The sequence below is a fragment of the Apium graveolens genome, chromosome 8, assembly GCF_009905375.1.
Source record: "Apium graveolens cultivar Ventura chromosome 8, ASM990537v1, whole genome shotgun sequence".
Lineage (NCBI taxonomy): Eukaryota > Viridiplantae > Streptophyta > Magnoliopsida > Apiales > Apiaceae > Apium > Apium graveolens.
The window spans coordinates 193,350,189-193,375,586 of NC_133654.1; positions in this window are offsets into that span (position 1 = coordinate 193,350,189).

The window sequence follows — 25,398 nt, forward strand, 5'->3', positions numbered from 1 at the left end:
ATATTCAAATCCTTGTTTCTTCTTTCTTTTCAACTCTAATTTTGTTGAATTGTGAATCCTTCTAGTTGTTTCGTTGTACTGTCGTTCTTTGCAAGAGTTTTTCCAACAGAAATCAACGTATTATGGACCAAGTGGGCAAAGTTCCATCTACCTCTCACGCATGGAAAGCAAACAAGGGCATATGACGAGAATTGCAAATCACTAGCCCCAGTCAGGGATGCACTAAGAGTCAAGGGAATCTACTCCAATGAGAATACGTCTCCGAGAATGAGAAATTGCGATTTTCCTGTGAAATATGTTATTCAGAATACGGATGTGGTGATGTGAATGATTATCGTGGACACTTTATGCGTTAAATTATTGAAAGATGTGAGAGAAACTTAATTGTTTATCTCTCAAGGTTTTGTTGATAAGATGAATTACCCTGTTGAATTGATAAGATTAGGATCAAAGGACTAACAATTCAGGAACATGTAATTGTTAAATAAGTGGGTACCAATGGTGGAATTGAGATTTCTGGCAATAAGTTGTGAAGAATTGACATCATCTGATGTAATAACCCCAAAATTTTGATATTTTCGTAACCCTTATGAATAGTGTTTTTGCTGATATTGCTGAATAAGAAAACTGTTCATGCCACACTATGTAGGGGTTCTTTTATGGATATTCTGAGATTTTATTGGTACTCTATATGATATATAAGTGTATGTAAAGATCGTCAGAATCCAAATTTGAACCTTCTGATTTTTCCCGAAAATCCACCAGATATCGAAAGAATTGAGTATAAGGTAACAGGATAAAAAGGATTTAAATTCAAGGATTTTAATAGAGGATCATAAAAAGGAATATAATGTATTGAGAAAGGTTAAGGGAACCTAAGTAATAAGATCCCGGGTATGATCCCTCAAACGATAAATGAAAATAAAAGTTAAGCGAACTGTATAAAAGATCAGCGGTCATTAGCAAATAATTAAAAGCTAATCAAAGAGATTAGTGGGGATGATGTCATCAAACCAATGAGAAGAGGACAAAGGAGGGAGGGTGACATCACATGGTGACATAAGCATGACCAAGCAAAGTGTGATGTTGGTTGAATTAGAACCACACAAAAAATTACCATGGTAAAAAGGTAACAAAACAAAACAAATCAAAAATCAACCAACCAAAACAAATCAAAACAAAACACAAAAACACAAAAGCTCCTCCCTTTCTTCAAAGAAAAGCTCTCGGCTTTTTTCTCATTTCAAGAAAAGAATTTTCAAAAATCAAGTTCCAAGCTTTGTTAAATTGCAAGGTAATTATCTAAGACTCCTTATGCATAGTTATTATATCCTAAAAGTTTGAGCTACTAAATCATTCACAATCTCTTCCTAAAAATCATGGAAGAAGATGGTGAATAGTGTTTTTCAAGAACTAAATTTTTTGTTCTTGAAGTTTTGTTTAGATTAAGGTTGGATAAGGACTTTAAGGGTGATTCCAAGCTATTCACTTGATTCTCCACTCTCCAAGGAAGGTATAACCCCTCCAAACCCTAACTTTATTTGAGTAATTAGGTTTAGCTTTGTTGTTATAATTCATGAGAGGCTTGCTAGTTGTAAATGTAGAGATTAGTTGATTTTGTGAAGTTTTTGGAGTGGTAGTTCTTGAATTGTTGATTAATGAACTTAAGTGTAGTTTAAATTCAAGTTTAAGAATAGTATAAATTGATAATATGGAGTTGTTGGGGCTGTTATGGTGAGTTATGGATGGAATTTTGATTGGGTTGTGATTGTGGATTGATTGTGCATTGAATTGGAGTGGTTTAAATTTGGGTAATCGCGTAAACATAGCCGTCGTAATGTCCGATTTACTTTAGGCTGTTTTTGTTCTTAACATTAGGACCCGTGAAATCACTGCTAGGTTTTGACCATTGCCATGATTAGATATTTCATGTTACGAGCTTCGTTTTGATATGTAGATCGTTTGATTCCGATGTACGGTTTAGGAGAAACGGCCGTTTTAAGTAACGACGTTTCGCGAACGAATCATTACCCGTCGCCTCACTTTGAAACGTAGGTTAAAGACCTAAAAGGACTAATTGGAGTATGAAACATTTATATAAAGTGTTTTAGGAAGTTGGTAAGACACTCGCGAAAGAATCGCCTTAAAACTCGTAATGGTTAATTTATTAAAAATGGTGGAGCCGAGGGTACTCGAGCGACTTAAGAGAATCATTAAGCGCAAAGCGAGCGTTAGAGTCTAAATTGGTTAAAGTATAGATTTATAAGTGACTTTGGTTTAATTCCAACTTATATGTTGTTTATAGGTTACCAGACTCGTCCCAAGCCATTTGTAACCCCCAGTCGCTCAGGCAAGTTTTCTACCCGTTATACTGTTGTTGTGATGTATATATTTGTATATGCATTATCTTGCGATAGATGCATGATGGTTAATTAGCAAATTCTTGCGATATATTGTAGCATGTGATATGGTATATATGCATGCCTGTTTTGTATTCTTGATACATATATCTTTTGATTCAGTTGATAATAACTATGCTAGAGTTAAGCGGTAATTTGCATATACCCTTAGTATAGGAGACCCAAAGGTGAACTTTTTCTAAAACCGGGAGTCGAGGCTCCCGAGTACAATATATATATATATATTTATATATATATATGAATAGTTTTCAAAACTATGAATCGAATAAGGTTTATTCGATAACTTTATTTTATTAATGAATATTATCTTGAATATTCATTCGAGGGCTTATGACCCCGTTTATTTATTATTGAATATTATATTGAATATTCATTCGAGGGCTTATGACTCCGTTTATTTTATTAATGAATATTATTTTAAATATTCATTTGAGGACTTATGACTCCGATTATTTACTAAATAATATTCTTTATTTTATTAAAGAATAATGTGTCGATAATCAAACTTACCTTTGATTATTCAAATAAAGATATTACTTTCGTATAAGTACATCTTTGGTTATTTAAGATTCATTTCAAGTATAAGTTTTACAACTTCTACTTCAATTATTTTTATAAAGATTATTCTTTATTGGAATATTATTTAAATAATAATGTTCAGATATTTTCTAATATATTGGGACTGATTTATTTTATTAAATCAGCATTACTCCAAACATTCTTAAAAATGTTTTGCGAGTCTTTAAAATGATTTTAAAAGTTAGAGCAGATCCCAAAACTCATTTTATATTTAAGATCCTCCTTTCGAAGGGGATTTAAATACTCGCTAAAAACCTGGGGAATCCGGCTCTGTGGTGTGTTTTATATTCGCAACAAGGTTGCTGTCTTGATAAAAGAGTTTTTGATTACTTACCCAATACTCGGGAAGTAAAATTCTTGGAACAAGTTAATCCATTAACAGGCATCGCCTGGGAAATATCGCTGAGTTTTCCTTTCCAACTAGATACGACTTCTTGGTGAAGCCGTATCAACAAGTTTCTACTTGGGAAAGTGGGGACGAGCTTTACGTTTCAGAGTCATGGATTTTATCTGAACTAGCAGTGGCATAAGTGGTCGAATGGCGCCGGCCCAGCCTAATTATATTGGCCCAAATGGCCTGGAAGTTCCGCTAAGATGGTCCATTTCTTAGGAGTCCAGTGTTCGGTTGACAAGTAAATCCGACAGGTTCTCCTCTACATGTAGAAAATGGTGGGGTTGTACTATTGCGGCTAATCATCGTAAGTGGTCTTCCTGGCGCGACAAACTCCCGTAATGAGTTCATCATCCAGTTGGATAATTCTGCAACACTACCCGTAGCTTTTCGATCGAAAGGCTACGAATCGGTGGTTGCCGAAGCATTGACAGGGTCAAACAGTTATAATGGTGTTCCCATTGAATGAAGTATCTCATAACTTCATTTCCTTTAAAAATATTTCAAAGATTGAATCTATTCAAGTTTTAACTTGTGGTCTCATCTATGGGATGACCTTTTGAAACTTATTATACTTTGAACAGTAGTAGTTCAAGTAGATTTCTAAAAATGATATAAGTATAGTGAATTATTTGGTAACTTCATCCCTTGTTTTTGCTTATATCCAGTAAGTAATTATCTTACACTTGATAAAGGATTCTAGTAAGTTATCCATTTAGATACTTGCATTATTGTTTACACTATATATTATCTTGCGAGCTATAATACTCACTTTTGCTTCATTTCTTCATCACACAATAACAGTTAGGAAAGATGGCCAGACTCAAGCAGACCCAGCGCAAGCGCATGGGAAGCGTCCCGCGTCTTCCCGTTCATGTTGTAGCTGCTATAGCTACAGAGGTAGATCTATTGGTATATCAGGCATTCTACTTTTGGGAACCAAATATTGTATAATTATAACTTGTGGCAGATAATGGCAATTAACTGTAAATTTATCAAGTAATTATATTGGGTTGTAATAACTTTAAATTGTGGATTCAAGGACTTGTACTTATTTCAATTTCATCTCTGAGACTATAACGGGTTATGGTGTGTGTTAGTGTGGGGTCACAGCATAAGGTTATTTATTATTAATTAAGTGAAGTGATATTGTGGAAAGAAAGACCGTGACGACCCGGATCCCTGACCCCGGATCTGGGGGTGTTACAGAAATGGTATCAGAGCCAAGCGTTATAAACCTCAGAGATGATGCGACGATGCAATAATAAACTCACAAAGATAATAAGAACTCTTGCCAAGTTCAAGGTCGGACTACTTAAAGTAGCGCTGACAGTTAAAACCCTTACGGGAACCCTTATAAGTATTATGATAGTAACTTAGCTCGTTTAATGTGTAGGCACATGAGATAGAGGACCCTGAGATGTTCGAGCGTGAGCATGATGAGGCACTGCTAGATGCCGAGGATCAGGAGGAGCCTGAGGTGGAGGAGGATGAGGAGGACCCCTCAAAGGAGTCAGAGACAGAGGTTGTTGCTATTTCAGATGAGGAGGACCCGGATGAGGTCCTAGTGGCTGAGGAGCGTGTCGGAGCTATGGTAGTGTACACTGGTACCCCTTTACCCACACTCCCAGTGGTCAGAGCTCCTACCCCTCCACCACTATCCTGGCGCCCATATGATGACAGCTCAGAGACCCATACTTCCGAGCCTAGGCAGACCGAGAAGGCACCCCCAGCGGCTCCGGATTCACCACCTCTCGACCCTGCCCATAGGCAGTCTTTGTTAGCCCACGGCTATGTTCAGGATGTACTGAGGACCCGAGTGGCTGTTGCTGAGGCCCGGCTGGATGAGGCCAGGAGGGAGTTGGATGCGGAGAGGGCGGGTAGGCGTACCCGAGCTTATGAGACTAGGGCTGCTATACCCCGATATAGCAGGGAGGGAGCTGACGGGGATAGAGCTCACGTCCCGAGCGAGACTCAGATCGCTCCAGGGGGACAGGCATGGTAGGATCTCCAGGCGGCAGGCCGACTATATCTTCCGTCGTGTGATGGAAAGGGTATGGGAGCTGACCCGCTCCGGTGCGTGATTCAGGACTGACGATGGGATAGTCTAGTTGTCTAGTTAGTCGAGGCCTTAGTAAGAGCCAATTTTCCGGGATAGTTGACTTGTATATAGCATCCCTTTTTCTGACTAGACAGATAGACTCTTGGGTATCACTTTTGAGGCAGATGGCTGTAGCACTGTTGTACTTTTGACCAGATCAAACTATATATTTCTCACATTATGTATATATTTGTTTCCTTTCAGTTCAGTTCCTTAGTGACGAGATCACTGTTTTTATCATTATTATTACTGCACTTCTTATTAGAACTGTCATAAAATAATAGAATTACGAGATACATTCTCCCCATTATAGAGCTGTGCAAGGCACAATGTTGAGTATGATTGTGACCTAATGTTGATTTTTCCCAATAATGTTTTTTATTATCAGTATCATGCCGCCAAGAAAGATTGGAACTAGGGCGAACCCTGGATCTGAGGATCAGGGAAGCCATAACCAGGACGATAGGAACCAGGAACGCAGTGAATAGGAAGACGAGGATTATGTTGAACAGGATGACTCCCTGTATGAAGAGGAGGAGGAAACATATGATGTTGAGGGATTTGAGATAGAGGCTGAGGAAGGAGAAACTGAGGTTGAGCAACCAATACCAAACCCAGGCATGGATCCCATGGGCCAGTTCATGCAACTACTAAGGCAGAACTTGGAACGTCAACCCAGCCCACCCCCTCAAGGAAATAACAATGTTGTGGCAAACTCTTTCAGGGCTTTTAAGTCCCTTAAGCCCCCTGAGTTCCACGGATCAGCCGACCCAGTTGAGGCAAGGGCATGGTTAAAGGAAATGGAGAAATCCTATGAGATTCTGAGTATCGATGAGGCACAGAAGACTGTATTTGCTACCTACCTTCTGAAAGGAGAGGCTAACTACTGGTGGGAGGCCAAGAAAAACATGGAGACAAATGCTATTATAACCTGGGAGAGATTCAGTCAGTTGTTTCTGGGAAAATATTTCCCGAGGTTTATGGAAAACCAGATGGAGCTCAAGTTCTTGGAGCTAAAGCAGAGTAACTTATCTGTAGCAGAGTACGAAGCGAAATTTACTGAGTTATCAAGGTTTGTGCCGGAATTTGTGAGCACCGAGGAAAAGAAAGCTAGGAGGTTTCAGCAGGGACTGAAACCGTGGATTCAGAATAGGGTGGCAATCCTTGAGCTTACCGATTATGCCACTCTGGTGCAAAAGGCAACAATTGTAGAAGCTAGAAGTGAACAGATGCAGAAGGAAAGAGAGAAAAAGGGAATAAAGAGGAAAAGCATGAGCATGGGTGGAGGTTCCGCAGGAAGGAGCTTCCCAACTAGATTTAATCGAGGAGCAGTGTCCCTACCGGGAAAGAACTCTGGGTTTAAGCGGCCAATGAGTGTGAATGTGAGCCAGAGCGGCCAGAAGTCAAGAATGTCCTATTTCAACCAGTCTCGACCCCCATTGCCAGTCTGTAACACTTGTGGAAGGATGCATTCTGGGGAATATAAGGGAAAGCCAGTAACCTGCTTTAAGTGTGGAAAAGTGGGCCACTATTCCCACAAATGCCCTTCGTCAGCCCCTACCGTCATTCCAACCACCACTTGTCATCAGTGTGGACGCCTGGGTCATTGGAAGAAGGAATACCCGATGAACAAACCAGTAGCTTTAGGAACCAGCAGGGCTGCCTCCAATAAGCCACCTACTGCGAGGACTTTCAACATGACAGTCCAGGATGCTATGAAAGACTCAGATGTGATAGCAGGTACCCTTTCTCTAAATGCAGTCTGTGCAAACGTTTTATTTGATTCGGGAGCAACTAAATCTTTTATATCAAAGGATCTTGCGCGTAAATTAAGACTTAAGGCTGAACCCTTGATAGAACCCTTACAAGTAGAAATAGCCAATCATGAAATTATTCCTGTTAACCAGATTCACCCCGCCTGTGAGTTAGGCATAGGGGAGCAATCTTTTAGTGTTGATCTGATTCCCTTTAAATTAGGGGAGTTTGATGTAATTTTGGGAATGGACTGGCTATCTAGCAATGATGCTCAGATAGACTGTAAGGGGAAGAAAGTTAAGTTAAATATCCCAGGAAAGAAAGAAGTCATATTTAGAGGAAAGAGGCAGACGCAAAATTTTTTTACTATGGCCCAGGCCAGAAGGATGTTACGAAAAGGAAATGAGGCTTACCTAGCCTATGTGGTGGACACGCAGAAGGAGGTGCCCAACTTACAAGATATTCCGGTAGTCAACGAATTTGAAGACGTATTCCCACAAGACCTTCCGGGATTACCACCCGATAGAGTGATTGAATTTGCTATTGAGTTGGCCCCCGGGACGATGCCAGTTTCAAAAGCACCTTACCGATTAGCCCCATTAGAAATGAAGGAATTAGCTACCCAATTGCAGGAACTTTTGGATAAGGGTATGATAAGACCCAGTGTGTCTCCGTGGGGAGCACCAGTGTTATTTGTTAAAAAGAAGGATGGGAGCATGAGGCTGTGCATCGACTATCGAGAGTTGAACAAGATAACCATAAAGAACAGGTACCCGTTACCTAGAATAGACGATTTGTTCGACCAGCTAAAGGATGCTGTTTATTTTTCCAAGATTGACCTGAGAACTGGATATCACCAACTAAAGATTAAACCCGAAGATATTCCCAAGACAGCGTTCCGTACCAGGTATGGGCACTCAGAGTTCTTGGTAATGTCCTTTGGATTAACCAACGCCCCAGCGGCTTTCATGGACTTAATGAACAGAGTATTCAAGAAGTACTTGGACAAGTGTGTGATAGTTTTTATCAAAGATATTTTAATCTACTCAAGGACTGAGGCAGAGCATGCAGAGCATTTGAGGATAGCTCTAGGAATACTCAGAGAGGAACAGTTATATGCCAAATTCTCGAAGTGTGAATTCTGGCATAATGAAGTACAATTTGTAGGATATGTGATCAATAAAGAAGGAGTATTGGTCGACCCCTCCAAGATAGAAGCGGTCTCAAATTGGGAAAGGCCAACCACACCCACAGAGGTAAGGAGTTTCATAGGATTGGCCGGCTACTATCGTAGATTTGTACAGGACTTTGCAAAGATCGCAGCCCCTTTGACACGACTTACTCGTAAGACAGAGAAGTTTGAATGGACGGAGAAATGCGAGAACAGTTTTCAGGAATTAAAGAAAAGGTTGGTAACGACCCCGGTGTTGGCATTGCCAGATGGAAAAGGAGATTTTGTGATATATAGTGACGCGTCGCACAAAGGATTAGGGTGTGTGCTTATGCAGCACGGTAAAGTGATTGCGTATGCATCGAGACAACTGATGGAATACGAGATTAGATATCCTACTCATGACCTTGAGCTCGCAGTAATAGTTTTTGCCCTAAAAATTTGGAGGCACTACTTGTATGGAGAGAAGTGCGAGATTTTCACAGACCATAAGAGCCTCAAGTACATATTTACGCAGAAAGAGCTCAACATACGCCAGAGGAGATGGTTAGAGCTAATCAAGGACTATGATTGTGAGATTCTCTATCATCCGGGGAAAGCCAATGTGGTGGCTAATGCCCTTAGTAGAAAGGAAAGACTCAGAATGATAATGACTTCGGAAGAATTGATAAAGGATTTCGAGAGGATGGAAATAGAAGTAAAGGTAACCGGAACCGGAACTGAAAAGCTGTTTGAGATCTCAATGTAGCCAGAGTTATTGGAAAAGATCAGATTGTGCCAAGAGAAAATAATGAATGAAGGCAGAGAGTCAATGACTGGAGAAGAGATCCATACTGAGAAAGATGATAAAGGGATAATAAGGTACTCCTACCGGATTTGGGTTCCAAATGTTCAAGAGCTTAAAGATGAGATTTTGGATTAAAGCCATAGTTCAAGATATTCCATCCACCCGGGAAGCACCAAGATGTATAGGGATTTGAAGGAATATTACTGGTGGCCCAACATGAAGAGGGACGTAGAAGAATGGGTAAGCAAATGTTTGACTTGCCAAAGAGTAAAGGTAGAGCACCAGAGACCCAGTGGACTCTTACGACCCCTGGAGATTCCCGAATGGAAATGGGAACCGATAGCCATGGATTTTGTTGTCAGTTTACCAAGGACGAAAGCCAACCATGATGCGATATGGGTGATTATAGACCGACTGACAAAGTCAGCTCATTTCATTCCTATCAATGAGATATACACAGTCGATAGACTGGTGGACATTTACCTTAAAGAAATAGTGACGCGACATGGAGTCCCAGCGTCCATTGTCTCAGACCGAGACCCCAGGTTCAACTCCAGATTTTAGAGGAGCTTTCAAGAATGTGCGGGGACCAAGTTAAATATGAGTACCGCTTACCATCCCCAGACGGATGGGCCAAAGTGAAAGGACCATCCAGACACTAGAGGATATGTTGAGAGTCTTTGCAATAGACTTTAAAGGAAGTTGGGATGATCACTTGCCGTTGATCGAATTTTCTTATAACAATAGCTTTCATGCTAGCATCGGAATGCCGCCTTATGAGGCCCTGTACGAAAGAAGGTGTCGATCTCCCTTATACTGGGATGAAGTAGGAGAGCGGAAGATGCTCGGACCCGAAGTGGTCCAAAGGACCAAAGACATAGTGGATCTCATCAGAGGACGGCTGGTAGCAGCCCAAGACAGACAGAAGAAATATGCAGACCTAGCCCGAAAGGACAAGGAGTATGGAGTAGGGGACTTAGTACTACTAAAAGTATCCCCTTGGAAGGGGTTAATGAGATTTGGAAAGAAAGGAAAACTAAGCCCAAGATACATTGGACCTTTTGAGATACTAAGACGGATTGGGAAGTTGGCTTACGAGCTAGCCTTACCCCCGAACCTACAACAAGTTCATAATGTGTTCCATGTGTCAATGCTAAGGAAGTATCATCGGGATGCCAGACACATAGTGGAGTACGAGCATGTGGATATGCAACCAGATCTGACTTACGTGGAGAAACAAAGTGATCAAGCTAGTCAGAGTGCTATGACAGAATCATAATGTGGAAGAATCAACTTGGGAACTAGAGAGCGCAATGCTAGAAAAGTACCCCCATTTGTTTTTTATTTGATTCCAGGACGGAATCCTTTTAAGGAGGGGAGACTGTAATAACCCAAAAATTTTGAACTTTTTGTAACCCATATGAATAGTGTTTTTGTTGATATTGCTGAATAAGAAAACTGTTCATGCCACACTATGTAGGGGTTCTTTTATGGATATTCTGAGATTTTATTGGTACTCTATATGATATATAAGTGTATGTAAAGATCGTCAGAATCCAAATTTGAACCTTTTGATTTTTCCCGAAAATCCACCAGATATCGAAAGAATTGAGTATAAGGTAACAGAATAAAAATGATTTAAATTCAAGGATTTTAATAGAGGATCATAAAAAGGAATATAATGTATTGAGAAAGGTTAAGGGAACCTAAGTAATAAGATCCCGGGTATGATCCCTCAAACGATAAATGAAAACGAAAGTTAAGCGAACCGTATAACAGATCAGCGGTCATTAGCCAAATAATTAAAAGATAATCAAAGAGATTAGTGGGGATGATGTCATCAAACCAATGAGAAGAGGACAAAGGAGGGAGGGTGACATCACATGGTGACATAAGCATGACCAAGCAAAGTGTGTTGTTGGTTGAATTAGAACCACATAAAAAATTACCATGGTAAAAAGGTAACAAAAAAAAACAAATCAAAAATCTACCAACCAAAAAAAATCAAAACAAAACACAAAAACACAAAAGCTCTTCCCTTTCTTCAAAGAAAAGCTCTCGGCTTTTTTCTCATTTCAAGAAAAGAATTTTCAAAAATCAAGTTCCAAGCTTTGTTAAATTGCAAGGTAATTATCTAAGACTCCTTATGCATAGTTATGGATATCCTATAAGTTTGAGCTCCTAAATCATTCACAATCTCTTCCTAAAATCATGGAAGAAGATGGTGAATAGTGTTTTTCAAGAACTAAATTTTTTGTTCTTGAAGTTTTGTTTAGATTAAGGTTGGATAAGGACTTTAAGGGTGATTCCAAGCTATTCACTTGATTCTCCACTCTCCAAGGAAGGTATAACCCCTCCAAACCCTAAATTTATTTGAGTAATTAGGTTTAGTTTTGTTGTTATAATTCATGAGAGGCTTGCTAGTTGTAAATGTGGAGATTAGTTGATTTTGTGAAGTTTTTGGAGTGGTAGTTCTTGGATTGTTAATTAATGAACTTAAGTGTAGTTTAAATTCAAGTTTAAGAATAGTATAAATTGATAATATGGAGTTGTTGGGGCTTTTATGGTGAGTTATGGATGTAATTTTGATTGGGTTGTGATTGTGGATTTATTGTGGGTTGATTTGGAGTGGTTTAAATTTGGGTAATCGCGTAAACATAGCCGTCGTAATGTCCGATTTACTTTAGGCTGTTTTTGTTCTTAACATTAGGACCCGTGAACTCACTGCTAGGTTTTGACCATTGCCTTGATTAGATAGTTCATGTTACGAGCTTCGTTTTGATATGTAGTTCGTTTGATTCCGATGTACGGTTTAGGAGAAACGGCCGTTTTAAGTAACGACGTTTCGCGAACGAATCATTACCCCTCGTCTTACTTTGAAACATAGGTTAAATATCTAAAAGAATAATTGGAGTATGCAACATTTATGTAAAGTGTGTTAGGTAGTTGGTAAGACACACGCGAAAGAATCGCCTTAAAACTCGTAATGGTTAATTTATTGAAAATGGTGGAGCCGAGGGTACTCGAGCGACTTAAGAGAATCATTAAGCGCAAAGTGAGCGTTAGAGTCTAAATTGGTTAAAGTATAGATTTATAAGTGACTTTGGTTTAATTCCAACTTATATGTTGTTTATAGGTTACCAGACTCGTCCCAAGCCATTTGTAACCCCCAGTCGCTCAGGCAAGTTTTCTACCCGTTATACTGTTGTTGTGATGTATACATTTGTATATGCATTATCTTGCGATAGATGCATGATGGTTAATTAGCAAATTCTTGCGATATATTGTAGCATGTGATATGGTATATATGCATGCCTATTTCGTATTCTTGATACATATATCTTTTGATTCAGTTGATAATACCTATGCTAGAGTTAAGCGGTAATTTGCATATACCCTTAGTATAGGGGACGCAATGGTGAACTTTTTCTAAAACCGGGAGTCGAGGCTCCCGAGTACAATATATATATATATATTTATATATATATATGAATAGTTTTCAAAACTATGAATCGAATAAGGTTTATTCGATAACTTTATTTTATTAATGAATATTATCTTGAATATTCATTCGAGGGCTTATGACCCCGTTTATTTATTATTGAATATTATTTTGAATATTCATTCGAGGGATTATGACTCCGTTTATTTTATTAATGAATATTATTTTGAATATTTATTCGAGGACTAATGACTCCGATTATTTACTAAATAATATTCTTTATTTTATTAAAGAATAATGTGTCGATAATCAAACTTACCTTTGATTATTCAAATAAAGATATTACTTTCGTATAAGTACATCTTTGGTTATTTAAGATTCATTTCAAGTATAAGTTTTACAACTTCTACTTCAATTATTTTTATAAAGATTATTCTTTATGGGAATATTATTTAAATAATAATATTCAGATATTTTCTAATATATTGGGACTGATTTATTTTATTAAATCAGCATTACTCCAAACATTCTTAAAAATGTTTTGCGAGTCTTCAAAATGATTTTAAAATTTAGAGCGGATCCCAAAACTCATTTTATATTTAAGATCCTCCTTTCGAAGGGGATTTAAATACTCGCTCAAAACCTGGGGAATCCGGCTCTGTGGTGTGTTTTATATTCGCAACAAGGTTGCTGTCTTGATAAAAGAGTTTTTGATTACTTACCCAATACTCGGGAAGTAAAATTATTGGAACAAGTTAATCCATTTACAGGCATCGCCTGGGAAATATCGGTGAGTTTTCCTTTCCAACTAGATACGACTTCTTGGTGGAGCCGTATCAACAAGTTTCTACTTGGGGAAAGTGGGGACGAGCTTTACGTTTCAGAGTCATGGATTTCATCTGAACTAGGAGTGGCATAAGTGGTCGAGTGGCGCCGGCCCAGCCTAATTATACTGGCCCAAATGGCCTGGAAGTTCCGTTAAGACGGTCCATTCCTTAGGAGTCCAGTGTTCGGTTGACAAGTAAATCCGACAGGTTCTCCTCTACATGTAGAAAATGGTGGGGTTGTACTACTGCGACTGATCATTGTAAGTGGTCTTCCTGGCGCGACAAACTCCCGTAATGAGTTCATCATCCAGTTGGATAATTCTGCAACACTACCTGTAGCTTTTCGATCGAAAGGCTATGAATGGGTGGTTGTCGAAGCATTGACAGGGTCAAACAGTTATAATGGTGTTCCCATTGAATGAAGTATCTCGTAACTTCATTTCCTTTAAAAATATTTCAAAGATTGAATCTATTCAAGTTTTAACTTGTGGTCTCATCTATGGGATGACCTTTTGAAACTTATTATACTTTGAACAGTAGTAGTTCAAGTAGATTTCTAAAAATGATATAAGTATAGTGAAGTATTTGGTAACTTCATCCCTTGTTTTTGCTTATATCCAGTAAGTAATTACCTTACACTTGATAAAGGATTCTAGTAAGTTATCCATTTAGATACTTGCATTATTGTTTACACTATATATTATCTTGCGAGCTGTAATGCTCACTCTTGCTTCATTTCTTCATCACACAACAACAGTTAGGAAAGATGGCCAGACTCAAGCAGACCCAGAGTAAGCGCGTGGGAAGCGTCCCGCGTCTTCCCGTTGATGTTGTAGCTGCTATAACTGCAGAGGTAGATCTATTGGTAGATCAGGCATTCTACTTTTGGGAACCAAATATTGTATAATTATAACTTGTGGCAGATAATGGCAATTAACTGTAAATTTATCAAGTAATCATTTTGGGTTGTAATAACTTTAAATTATGGATTCAAGGACTTGTACTTATTTCAATTTCATCTCTGAGACTGTAACGGGTTGTGATGTGTGTTAGTGTGGGGTCACAGCATAAGGTTATTTATTATTAATTAAGTGAAGTGATATTATGGAAAGAAAGACCGTGACGACCCGGATCCCTGACCCCGGATCTGGGGGTGTTACATCTGATATAAGAGGATTTGACATTATTCTAAGGAATGGATTAACTATTTAAGTGTGATGCTCAGACAAACCGTCGTGATGAAAAGATAGTCCTGAAGACGTCAACTGAGAATATGATGAGGTATAAAGGAAGAAGGAGAGTAAAGAATTTGTTAACGATGATTACGGTGATCGAGATGTGAGCATTATGGTTATTATGAGATAAATAAAAGTCAGAAGCAAACAAAATTTGAAGATTTTATAGCAATAAAGGAGTTTCAAGATATGTTTCCAGATGAGTTACCAAAATTTACTCCAGATAGAGAAATGAAGCTCGCGATTGACTTAGCACCTGAGGCGAAGTCAGTGACCAAGGCCTTACATAAAATGTCACCAGTTAAAATGAGGAAGTTAGCAAAGCAGATGCAAGAGATGTTAGAAGAAGAAGCGATTAGATCCAGTGTATCTCATAAGGTGCACTGGTATTAATTATTAATAAGAAAGATGGAAGTATAAGATTATGCGTCGACTAGCGAAAGCTCAACAAGTCTACTATCAAGAGCAAGTATCTGTTATCTCGACCCAATGATTTGTTTGATCAAACAAAAGAAGCAAAGTACTTTTATAAGACTGATTTAAGACTTGGTATTTCACCAATTGAAGATTAAACCTATGGATATATCAAAGATAATTTTCAGAACTAAGTACTGTTCTCGTATTGTCATTTGGATTAACCAATATACCAGTAATATTTGAACTTGATGGACCGGATCTTTAAGGAATATCTGGATAAGCTGTAGTGTAACACTTAAAGTCAATGAAGGACCATGCAAAGCATTTGATGATAACTAGGAAGTTGGAGAAGAAAGAAGTTGTATGAAATATAGTTATTAGCATAAATAGTCAATATGGAGAAGATCAAAAGAGATTCAGCAGAAATTAAAGTTAATATGAATGAAAAAAGACCAGAAACACCAACAAAAGTAAGAAGTTTTATGATGGGCCGGTTACTATCGGAAATTTGTGCAAGATTTCTTGAAAGTTCCAATATCTTGGACGAAGCTAACCAGGAAAAGCAAGAAGTTTATATGAAATGGAGAAGGGTGAAGAAAGTTTTGCGGAGTTAAATGAAAGAATGGTTACAGCACCTGCTTTATCACTTTGAAGGTATCAAGGAGATTTGGTAATTTATAGTGATGCTTCTTATAAGGGAGTAGGATATGTGTTGATGCAGCACAATAAAGTTATTGTATATGCACCCAAATAACTGAAACCTTATGAGCAGAAGTATCCTACTCACAATTGGGACTAACAGTAGTAATATTTATTTTGAAAGATTAGGAAACATGATATGTATAGAGAAAAGTGTAAGATCTATGCGGACCCTAAAAGTTTGAAGTATGTACTCACGAGGAAAAGCAAATATAGAGGCAGGAGATAAGCAAAAAGGAGAGAATGAACGTAGAAACTGTACCAGAAGAATTATCTATGGAATTTTAGAAGTTGGAGTTGGAAGTCAGACATATAATTCCAAGGAAACAAGGATGGGTAGTATGACCTTTCAGTCAGAATTGCTAAGAAAAAATATGGTGATGTCAAGAGAAGATAATGGATCACGATGTTAACAGTTAGTAAGAGGAAGATTATGCACCCAGAAGAACGATCACGATATTCCTAGATTTTCTTCCAGCACTTGGATGCTATAAGTAGAAGGATTAAGAAATGAGATCCCACAAGGAATTCATAATATAAAGTATTTAATTTATTGAAGACATACCAAGATATACGGAAATTTAAAGAAAAATAGTGATAACCAGGTATAAAAAGGAAATTTCAAGAGGGATTAGTAAGTGTTGGACATGTCAAGGAGTTAAGGCAAAGTATTGGAGGCCTAGTAGACAAGGAAGACCCATGAAGTGATTTTACAAGGAGCGAATCGTGAACTGTACCAGTGATATTAAGGGAGAAAAAGGAATGAAATTATAAGAGTATGTACTGATTATCGGGAGTTTAACAAAACAACGAATAAGAAGAAGTGAGACCCTATAAAGAATTGATTACTTACGAGACCTAATTTAAGAAGTATGTTATATCTCGGAGATTAACTTAAGAACCGACCTGAGAATATATCAGAGATTACGATTAAAGTGAGTTAAGAGCATTGCAAGCTCTGGTGATATTATGTGAAATAACAAGTATATCAGGTGACTATAAGGAATTAAAGATCATGGTGTATAAGGAGTACTTAGATAAACAAACTGTATTTATTAATAACATCCTCAGCTACTCAAAGAATAAGAAAGTCTGTGTGGAATGCCCAAGGATTTTTCTCCAAGGATCAGAAAGAAAGCAACTATGCGTTAAGTTTTTAAGAATGAAATTTTGACGAAGGTTAACAAAAGACTCTGATTAATCCGTTAATAACTACCTGAGCAAAGCCGTATGGTAACAGATTCCTTATGCTGATAGAAAGGATTGGATGTAATTAGGACCACCGAGGAGTTAATAAACGAATTGGAAAGAGTGGAATCTGAAGTTTAAATACTTAAAGGTAATAATACGTAAATATATGAGATTACTTCTCAGCCTTAACTGATGGAAAAGAGTAAGAGATATTTAAATGTTTAGAAACCAAGTTGAAAACGAGCACCGCCTATCATCCTTAAACTGAGAGTCAAAGTACGGAAGTGATTCAGGAAATGTAAGATATGTTGAGAGATTGAGTTTTAAGGAAACACTGGAATGATCATTTATCATCGATGTCAGCATTGGAATGCCATTTTATCAAGCTTCATGTGAACGCAAGTGTAGGTTTCCATTTTTATTGAGATAAAATAGGAGAAAGAAAGTTGTTAAATTCTAAGTTAATTCAGCACACCAAGAGCGTAGTGATATTGATTGAAGCAGCTCGGAGTAGACAAAGAAAGAAGGCGATTGTATCGAAAGAGAATATGAGTATAGAAATAGGACCAGTAGTGTTAATACAAGTTTTATCTTGAAAGAGACTGGATAAGTCTAAGTAGAAGGGATAGGTTAAGTCCTAAAATTAGTGAACCATTCGAGATATTGATAAATATAGATAAAATTGTTCGTGAGTTGATGTTACTGTCACAACAGTGTGTACTTATAATGTGTTTTGCATGTCAAAGTTAAAGCGATAAGTATTTGATTTGAATTAAGTGATTGATCAGGAGCCAATGGGGCTCTTGTCCAAGTTTGTTTTGCATATAGTGATCAATCCAAATTCTTGATCGTTAAAGGCGAGTCATTGGAAATGAGTGTATATCTATAGAAAGTACGTTTGAAATCCTCGAGTAGAAGAGTCTACTTGGAAAGTAGAGTCAGATATGCTTGACAAACATCCTCACTTGTGTAATTAGACCAGATTCTGAGGACAGAATCTTTTTAAGGGGGGAAGGATATAACGACTCGTGTATTTTTGAATTATTTAAATATGTGATTATTATGGAAATTATTAAATAATATATGTGTATTGGTTTTGACCGCTATGTCTTGTTTGATTATTATCTAGGTGTGATTTATAATGTATCGGGTTGTCTGCGTGATTAATTAAGGAATTTTATTGAATTGTTTCACTTTTAAAGTGAAATTAATGCAAATTTATTTGTATAAATATTTGAAGTGCCTCTAAAATTGTTTTTATGATTTTATAATTACAATAATTATTTTTAGGATTTTATAAAATTGAGAAATCAATATTTCATTAATTATTTATTTATAAATGATTTTCTGAGTGTGTTCAATGGTAAAATCCATATTTAATTATGAAAATCTTCAAAAATCATGAAATTTATATTTTATTAAGTTCGTATTATTTTAAGAATTTTAAAATTATTTTGGTAATTTAAGGATTAATTTTTACCCGCGCGTTGTTTCATTTTATTGATAAAAGCGGGTACAAGTGGCATCCCAGAAATTGTGTTAAAATTATAAAAAAAAATTCATTTACTCCCGGATATTTCTAACATTTTAAGATTATTATTTTAATTTATCAAATTTGTTTTAAAAATGACTCGGCTCGTTAATTTCAGAATTCGGGGTGATTATCGGGTCCCCGGGTATTCAGGGACACGTGTTAACATCTAATAAAAGATGTTAACACGTATCCATTTAAAGGACACGTGCGGGCTGCAGATTAACTCCCCCAAAACATCATCTCTTTCTCCTCTATATCGTCTCAATCTCTCTTACTCGTCTCAGTCTCTCTTCCTCGTTATATTCCCTGTTCTTCCTTTTTTTTTCCGCTCTTTTCTCTGTTTTCTTGTCCTGGTCGCGGCTGTCTTTTCCGGCCAATTTTCTGGTAATTACCGTTTGTTCCTGGTGATTTTCGTTTGGTGAATATATATACGTATGTATATGTGCGTATTTGTGTGTTCTATTGCGTGTGTGTGTTTGTCAGTTGCGATTGTGAGTGTTGTGGTGATGTTTTGCCGCCTGCTTTTTTGTTCTTCCGGCCATCATAGTTGGCCTGTGTTTGGCGCGTGTATACGCGCGTGTTGCCAGGTTCATTTTGGGATTTTAATTATTTTATCTAATTCTGCAGGTGCTTAATTGATTGGTTTCGTGAAAATAACATATATTTCTTACGAGAAAGTATGGATATAATCGGTGGGATTCGTGTAGGATGTTCGTTATAAATGAAAACCCGCGAATTTTGCCGCCGTCGACGATGAGCTTCGGCGAGTCGACGGTGGACGGTGATGAATTTAGTTTGAGTCCTAATTTTTGTAAAATAAATAAAATGAGTCGTGTAATTAGTTTTGTATGGGAATGGTTGTGGAATTGTGAAAATCGGATTGTAGTTGGTTTAGATCATGTTGTGATTGATTTGACGTCGATGATGTTTCGACGGGTTGTCCGATAAACAAAGGGGACGCTGTCCGATTTCCGAAAAATCGAACTACGGAAATACGGGAGCGTATCTGAGGATTATCGGGACGTCGAGGGAGTATAAGTGAATACATATACGTATATTTTATACAAAACCTGATAATATATTGTAGTGAAACATTTTGCCAAAACCAATAACCCTAATTTCATACAATGACGAGTATACACATTTTTTTTAAAATGAACACCGAATTGATTTTGAGGACATGAATCCTAACTGATGCATGTATTGCAATAATGTATGTGTTACGAGTCGGGTTTTGTTAACGCATGGGTAGATTGTTTGCGAGGATATGTCAAGCATAATCGAATGTCTAAGTTAGGATGTTTCGACCTTATAGGTTCTAGTCGGAATGCCCGAGAATTGGCATTGGACGAAGGATAGTTGGTGGTTAGCCGAAAAGCTCAGTAAGATTCCAATCAAAGGATGTAAGTGTTGAGGTCGAATCCCGTGTGATCTAGTGGATAGACAATAAATCCTGAGCGGCAGAGTCGGTTCAGAGTTGATCAGTAATAGTTGTAAAGCCTGTAAGGCAAGTACATCTAAACCTTTTTCGAGATATAATGCAAATATATCTAAATTCTCTCGTGGCATATTGTTAAGTATTCAAAATAGCTTTGTTTTATGTTGAAAGTACTTTGGAATCCTTCAGCCTTGAACTTGAGCCACATTATTTATCTTTGAGCCGTAAGACTTATTATTTGTGAACCAATTCTTGTTGATTTACAAAATACTAAACCACACAAACACGATACTGCTCCACAAATTTATATCCATCATATACCAAACACTGGAACAGAATTGTTTAAACAAATAGAAACCTTTATACTCAACCATACCTTGTGACATCAAAGTACTAAAACCTTGTAAAAACATTGTTCATCTAATACCCGATTATCCTACAGGCTGGAGGCCATTTCTTTTATATACTTTGACATACCCTTTTTGTACCCATGAATTTTCACCATGCTCTTATACAAATGTTCTATTGTTATTGATTATGATCCAGTTTTATTGAATTATATTGTTTATCATATTAAATTGCTTTAGAATTGGATAGTTTTCTTTATATGGACCAGATTCGTGGTCAGACCATATCAATGGTCAAGTTTGGCGAATGTGTGCCTTGGATCCAGTAGTTGGAGCAGTGCTGTGTGCTTTGTTCGGGGTTAGTGCGTGACTGATCAGCAGCCTAACCTTGGTTTTAAAAAAAAACTTAAAATGAATATCCAATTCTATTAATTGTTTAACAAGAAACTTGATTCCTTTGAATCATCTCGTTTGATCATTGTTTAGCCTCAGTTATTGTTATTGTGACTTGCTGAGCTAGTTAGCTCACTCTTGCGAATCTTTTTATATATTTTACAGTTAAAAAGGATATGGATGATAGTGAAGTTCCTCAGTCCAAAGTGCGAGCTAGGATTCCAGTTTGAGTTGGATCGAGCTAGCAGAAGCTTCATATGGTAGTAAGATAATAAGATTGTAAGAATAATTTCATTATCAGTTGTAAGTTAAATTAGTTGGGATTTGGTACGTTGTAGTAAAAGTTAGGGTTGTGGCTTATTTTCATACTTTAACCTGTTGCGATCCGTGGTTGTGTAAAGCAGGGTCATTGCAAAGAATATTTTGTATACAGGTCGACATATTGTGTATGTGTTGTGGGCCCCAAACTTCTGACCCGGGTTTGGAGGGCGCCATATATTGCTATGACAGGTAATCCAGTTCAACACTCAATGACAAAGCACATCAGCATTAGGTACCATTTCGTAAGGGAACATGTGATGGAAGGTACAGTGGAATTACATTTTGTTCCAACAGATCAACAACTAGCAGATATATTCACAAAACCACTACGTGAAGCTACTTTTACAAGACTGGTAAATGAACTTGGAATGGTTTCAGGTTCTTTCTCTAAATCTGTTTAGTTTTTGTTCTCATGCATCAGACTTTATGATTAGTGTTTACAGATTGTTTTATCTTCATGTAATCTGTGCTTAAATTGAAATTCATTAAATGTTGATTGTTATCTGATGTGGATCTATATACTCTGATAAGTGTTTTGAATGTTCTGTGACAATTCAATCCAATGAGGATAATTGTGCCAGATGTTGACCTAGTAGTCTTTAACATACTAGAAATCCCATGTTTGAATTAGTTGTTTATGTGGAAACTCATTAACACAAGCAAATTCTGATATTGAGCTTAGTCAAGTTTAGTTTGTGTATCTTATTACTAAGTCACAAACTAGATTCTTGCTTCTTCTCTGTCAAATTCTGATGTCAGTAAATCTTAAGGATGAACTAAATGCTGATAAACCTCACTTATTAAAAGAAAAGAAAAGAAAAGAAAAGTCAGGTACTCCTTTGAGATTTAGAGTAAATATGTGAAAGGGAAAACCCAAGTGCATTGCTGGTATTAAGTAATATGCATTAGAAAAGCAAATAAATTTTTCTTGGTGATTTTTCACATTCTCTGATTACTGGAGAAATACCCTGATAATAGCATAACTTCTGATAAGTAGTTGTGACTCATTTACACTGAGAAGCCACTGTAAAAAGGAATTTCAAAAGATGTATAAAATGAGCACAAACAGTTGAGGTGGACTCTTGCATAAATTTGTTCTATAGTAGACTTAATGATTGATGACATATTTTAAGCACTTTTCTTAGTTATGCCTTATTTCTAAGATGTACTGAAGTTTATCAGACTTTAATCTTTATCTGATATTCTGCTGAATGCACACACTATCACTCCATATGAGTGATGAAAATTACTGTGGTGATTAAGTTGTTTTTAACAAACAGTTAAATGTCACTTGCATAAATTCTGAGGACAAATTCTAATGGAAGTTCTGATGATTAAACTTTGAAGAAAACAAGTCATTATTTGTATGAAGAATCACAGAAAAAGATATTCACTTTTTGAGTTGATAAGCCATATTCTGATGATTGTTAAGTTCTGATAATAGTTAAGTTCGGATATTAAATCCTGATGGAATCCTTGATGCTTACGTGGCATTATTCTTTACTTGACTTATTTGTGGTAAATACTGAAACGTTCATATTTAATCAGAATATATTTAGGTGAGATAAAAATAGTCATAATCATTAAGGGTTAGTGGTAAACGTGTTTGTCTTGAAAAACTGCATGTGCACGGTAATTGTTACTTATTTCCCGTGCCCATGAACTCCTGCTTTAACTTTTTACTGACTGTTATTATTATTACACATCGATCTAGGGAGACGAGGCATCATTATTTTTACTCTTATTATTAAACAGTCCTCGCGCCCCTTGGTATTCCATTGGCTATTTAAACCTACAATTCATCTCAGCCAAATCATCTTTCATTCTCACACAAACTCATACTCTCTATTTTACTTCTCATCATTTTTCTTCTTCATAAAAATGGTTCTTTTCAACTTGTTTATGAACTATGAAAATTTCAATGTAGAGTTTAGTTGTGATGACTAGCAACAGGAATAGCATGTCACCGCCATTCCTGAAGAGATCTGGAACTCTGTTCCACAAGAGGTTCACATAGACCTCTTATTCTTTTTGATGGACTATCAGCTCCATCTTGTAGTGCTCTTACTGTTTGGAAGAAGAAAGGAGAGAGGCTCTTCTTCAGCAAGAATGGATCATCCGCCTTGTAGTGCTCTTTATCAGCAGCAGGAGGAAATAGTCGATAGGTTTTCTTCTAGGACTAAGGACGTTGATGTTCATTATCTTAGAATAGGATTATCTTGTAATCTTTTGCATGTAATCTATAAATTTCATGAATGTACTCTTTGGATATTTTAATGAAATTTCTTTTGATGGCAAGATTTAATCTCTATTTATCTCGTATTATGTGAATGTGAATGTTATCATTGAAACCTATTAATCTTTACTTCATCCACTTAAACTGTATTTCTTGATGAATGTTTTGATTAAAGTTGAGGTTACTAATAATTTGTGCTGATGTGATAAACAACTGTTGAATTTGAATCGATATATCATAAGTTACTGATAAGTAACATTTTATACCACTTAGAACATCTTATAATAGCTTGAATTGATGTCTTGAAATCAAGTATTTTATGTATTTAATGTGTTTTTCTAGTGTTTGTGCATTTCAGGGTATTACTTGTATTTGTGGAGAGATTTCATCAAGAATAATCCTTAGAATGTGTTTGGCATTGCAAGTGGGAAGTTAGGAGCAGAACGCAGCAAAAAACGGGAGCAGATTATTGAATTTTCCAAAAAAGTGTTGGGCGCCCACTCAGGAAGCAGGGCGCCCGCTCAGGAAGCTGGGCGCCCGCTCAGGATTGCTGGGCGGCCACTCAGGGGCGTAATTTTTAATTCTGATTTTTACAGTTCCTGTTCTGTTGGACTTCTGACTTTTGAGATAGCTGGGTTTTATGGGGCTTCTATATAAGTAGTTTTTAGAGACGTTTCACGTGTGTTGAATCGTAGTATCAATCGAGGAGCAAGGCGATAAGGAAGAAAACCGTTTTAGCACATCGCAACGAAGAAGAGGAAGCATAGTTTTCTTGTGATTCTTTTATTCTTTGTATCAAAGGATGCTAGTTTTCTTTGCTTTGAACCTATTTACTCTTGTGACATACTCTGGTTTAATATAAGTAGTTTTATTAGTTATTCTCTTGTGTTATTATCATGTTTTTATATGAACCCATGGTGACGATGAGTTCAAGCACGGGCTAATCGTGATCATGGGGTCGTAACGGATTTGCTATGGAATTCTTTAGTTAGTTGTTTAATACCTCAGTGTATGATGATTGTATGATATCTAGTATTGGTTGTGCTTATTTGTCTTATGTGCGTTGCGAACATATAAGATAGGGAGTTAATCTCTTGTGAAGCGACAGTGGAGCTTGAGGTTTAGAACTTGCCATGCTAGCATAGGTTCAAGTATATGTGTATGCATGATTAGTGGGTAACTCTAACCGTTTTACTTGCCCTGTGTAATCATGAGGAATAACTTGTGCTTAAATCATTATGTTGTCAAATTCTGTAGACATATAGGGTCTCAACATAATTGATGACTATTCAACTTCTATCTTAATTGTGGATGCTTGGTAGAATGGTATTAGTACAACAAAAGTTGGCTTTTATCAGTTTCGTGTTGTTCGATTAATATCATCACCGTTACATGCTAAGAGTAATAATAATAACTATTGAAGGAAGTAGTAATGAAGTTATGATCTCATGTGTGTTTATTATTGTTAATTCAAGTGTCAATTAAGTGTTTAATTCTTGTAGTTAATTATAGTTAGTACTTAGTTAATCAATTCTACGTGTTATTGTCTTGACATTGAGAAGTAATCATACATTGGTGAGTAAGTGTTAATTGAACATAATTAGTCTGAGTCTCTGTGGGAACGAACTAGAAAGTATTCTATATTACTGGCGAACGCGTATACTTGCGTGTATTATTAGCGCGTGTTTTTTGCCCTAACAAGTTTTTGGCGCCGCTGCCGGGGACTCGGTGTTTTTGTTTAGTTTATGCATTTACCATCAATGGTCATTAGGACTCATTGATTCAGACGTGTTACTTATCATTTCCGGTTGTGTTTCAGGTACTTTAGCGAGCATTTATGCAAACAGGTTCTCGTACTCGCAAGAGGACTTTAGATACGGCTGAGGAGACAGACTCAGTTCTTGATATTTCGAGAAGATAGATTTTGAAGATTCGGATAAAGAGAGTGAGCAGAAAGAACCAGTAATCATGGGTGATCATATAGTTCCGGCAGATCCAGCTCTTATGGACTTTTATCGGCCTAAAATTGATGACATTCAGTCAAGCATCCTTCATCCGGCTATTCAGGCTAATACTTTTGAAATCAATCTGGGCACTATTCAGATGGTGCAGAA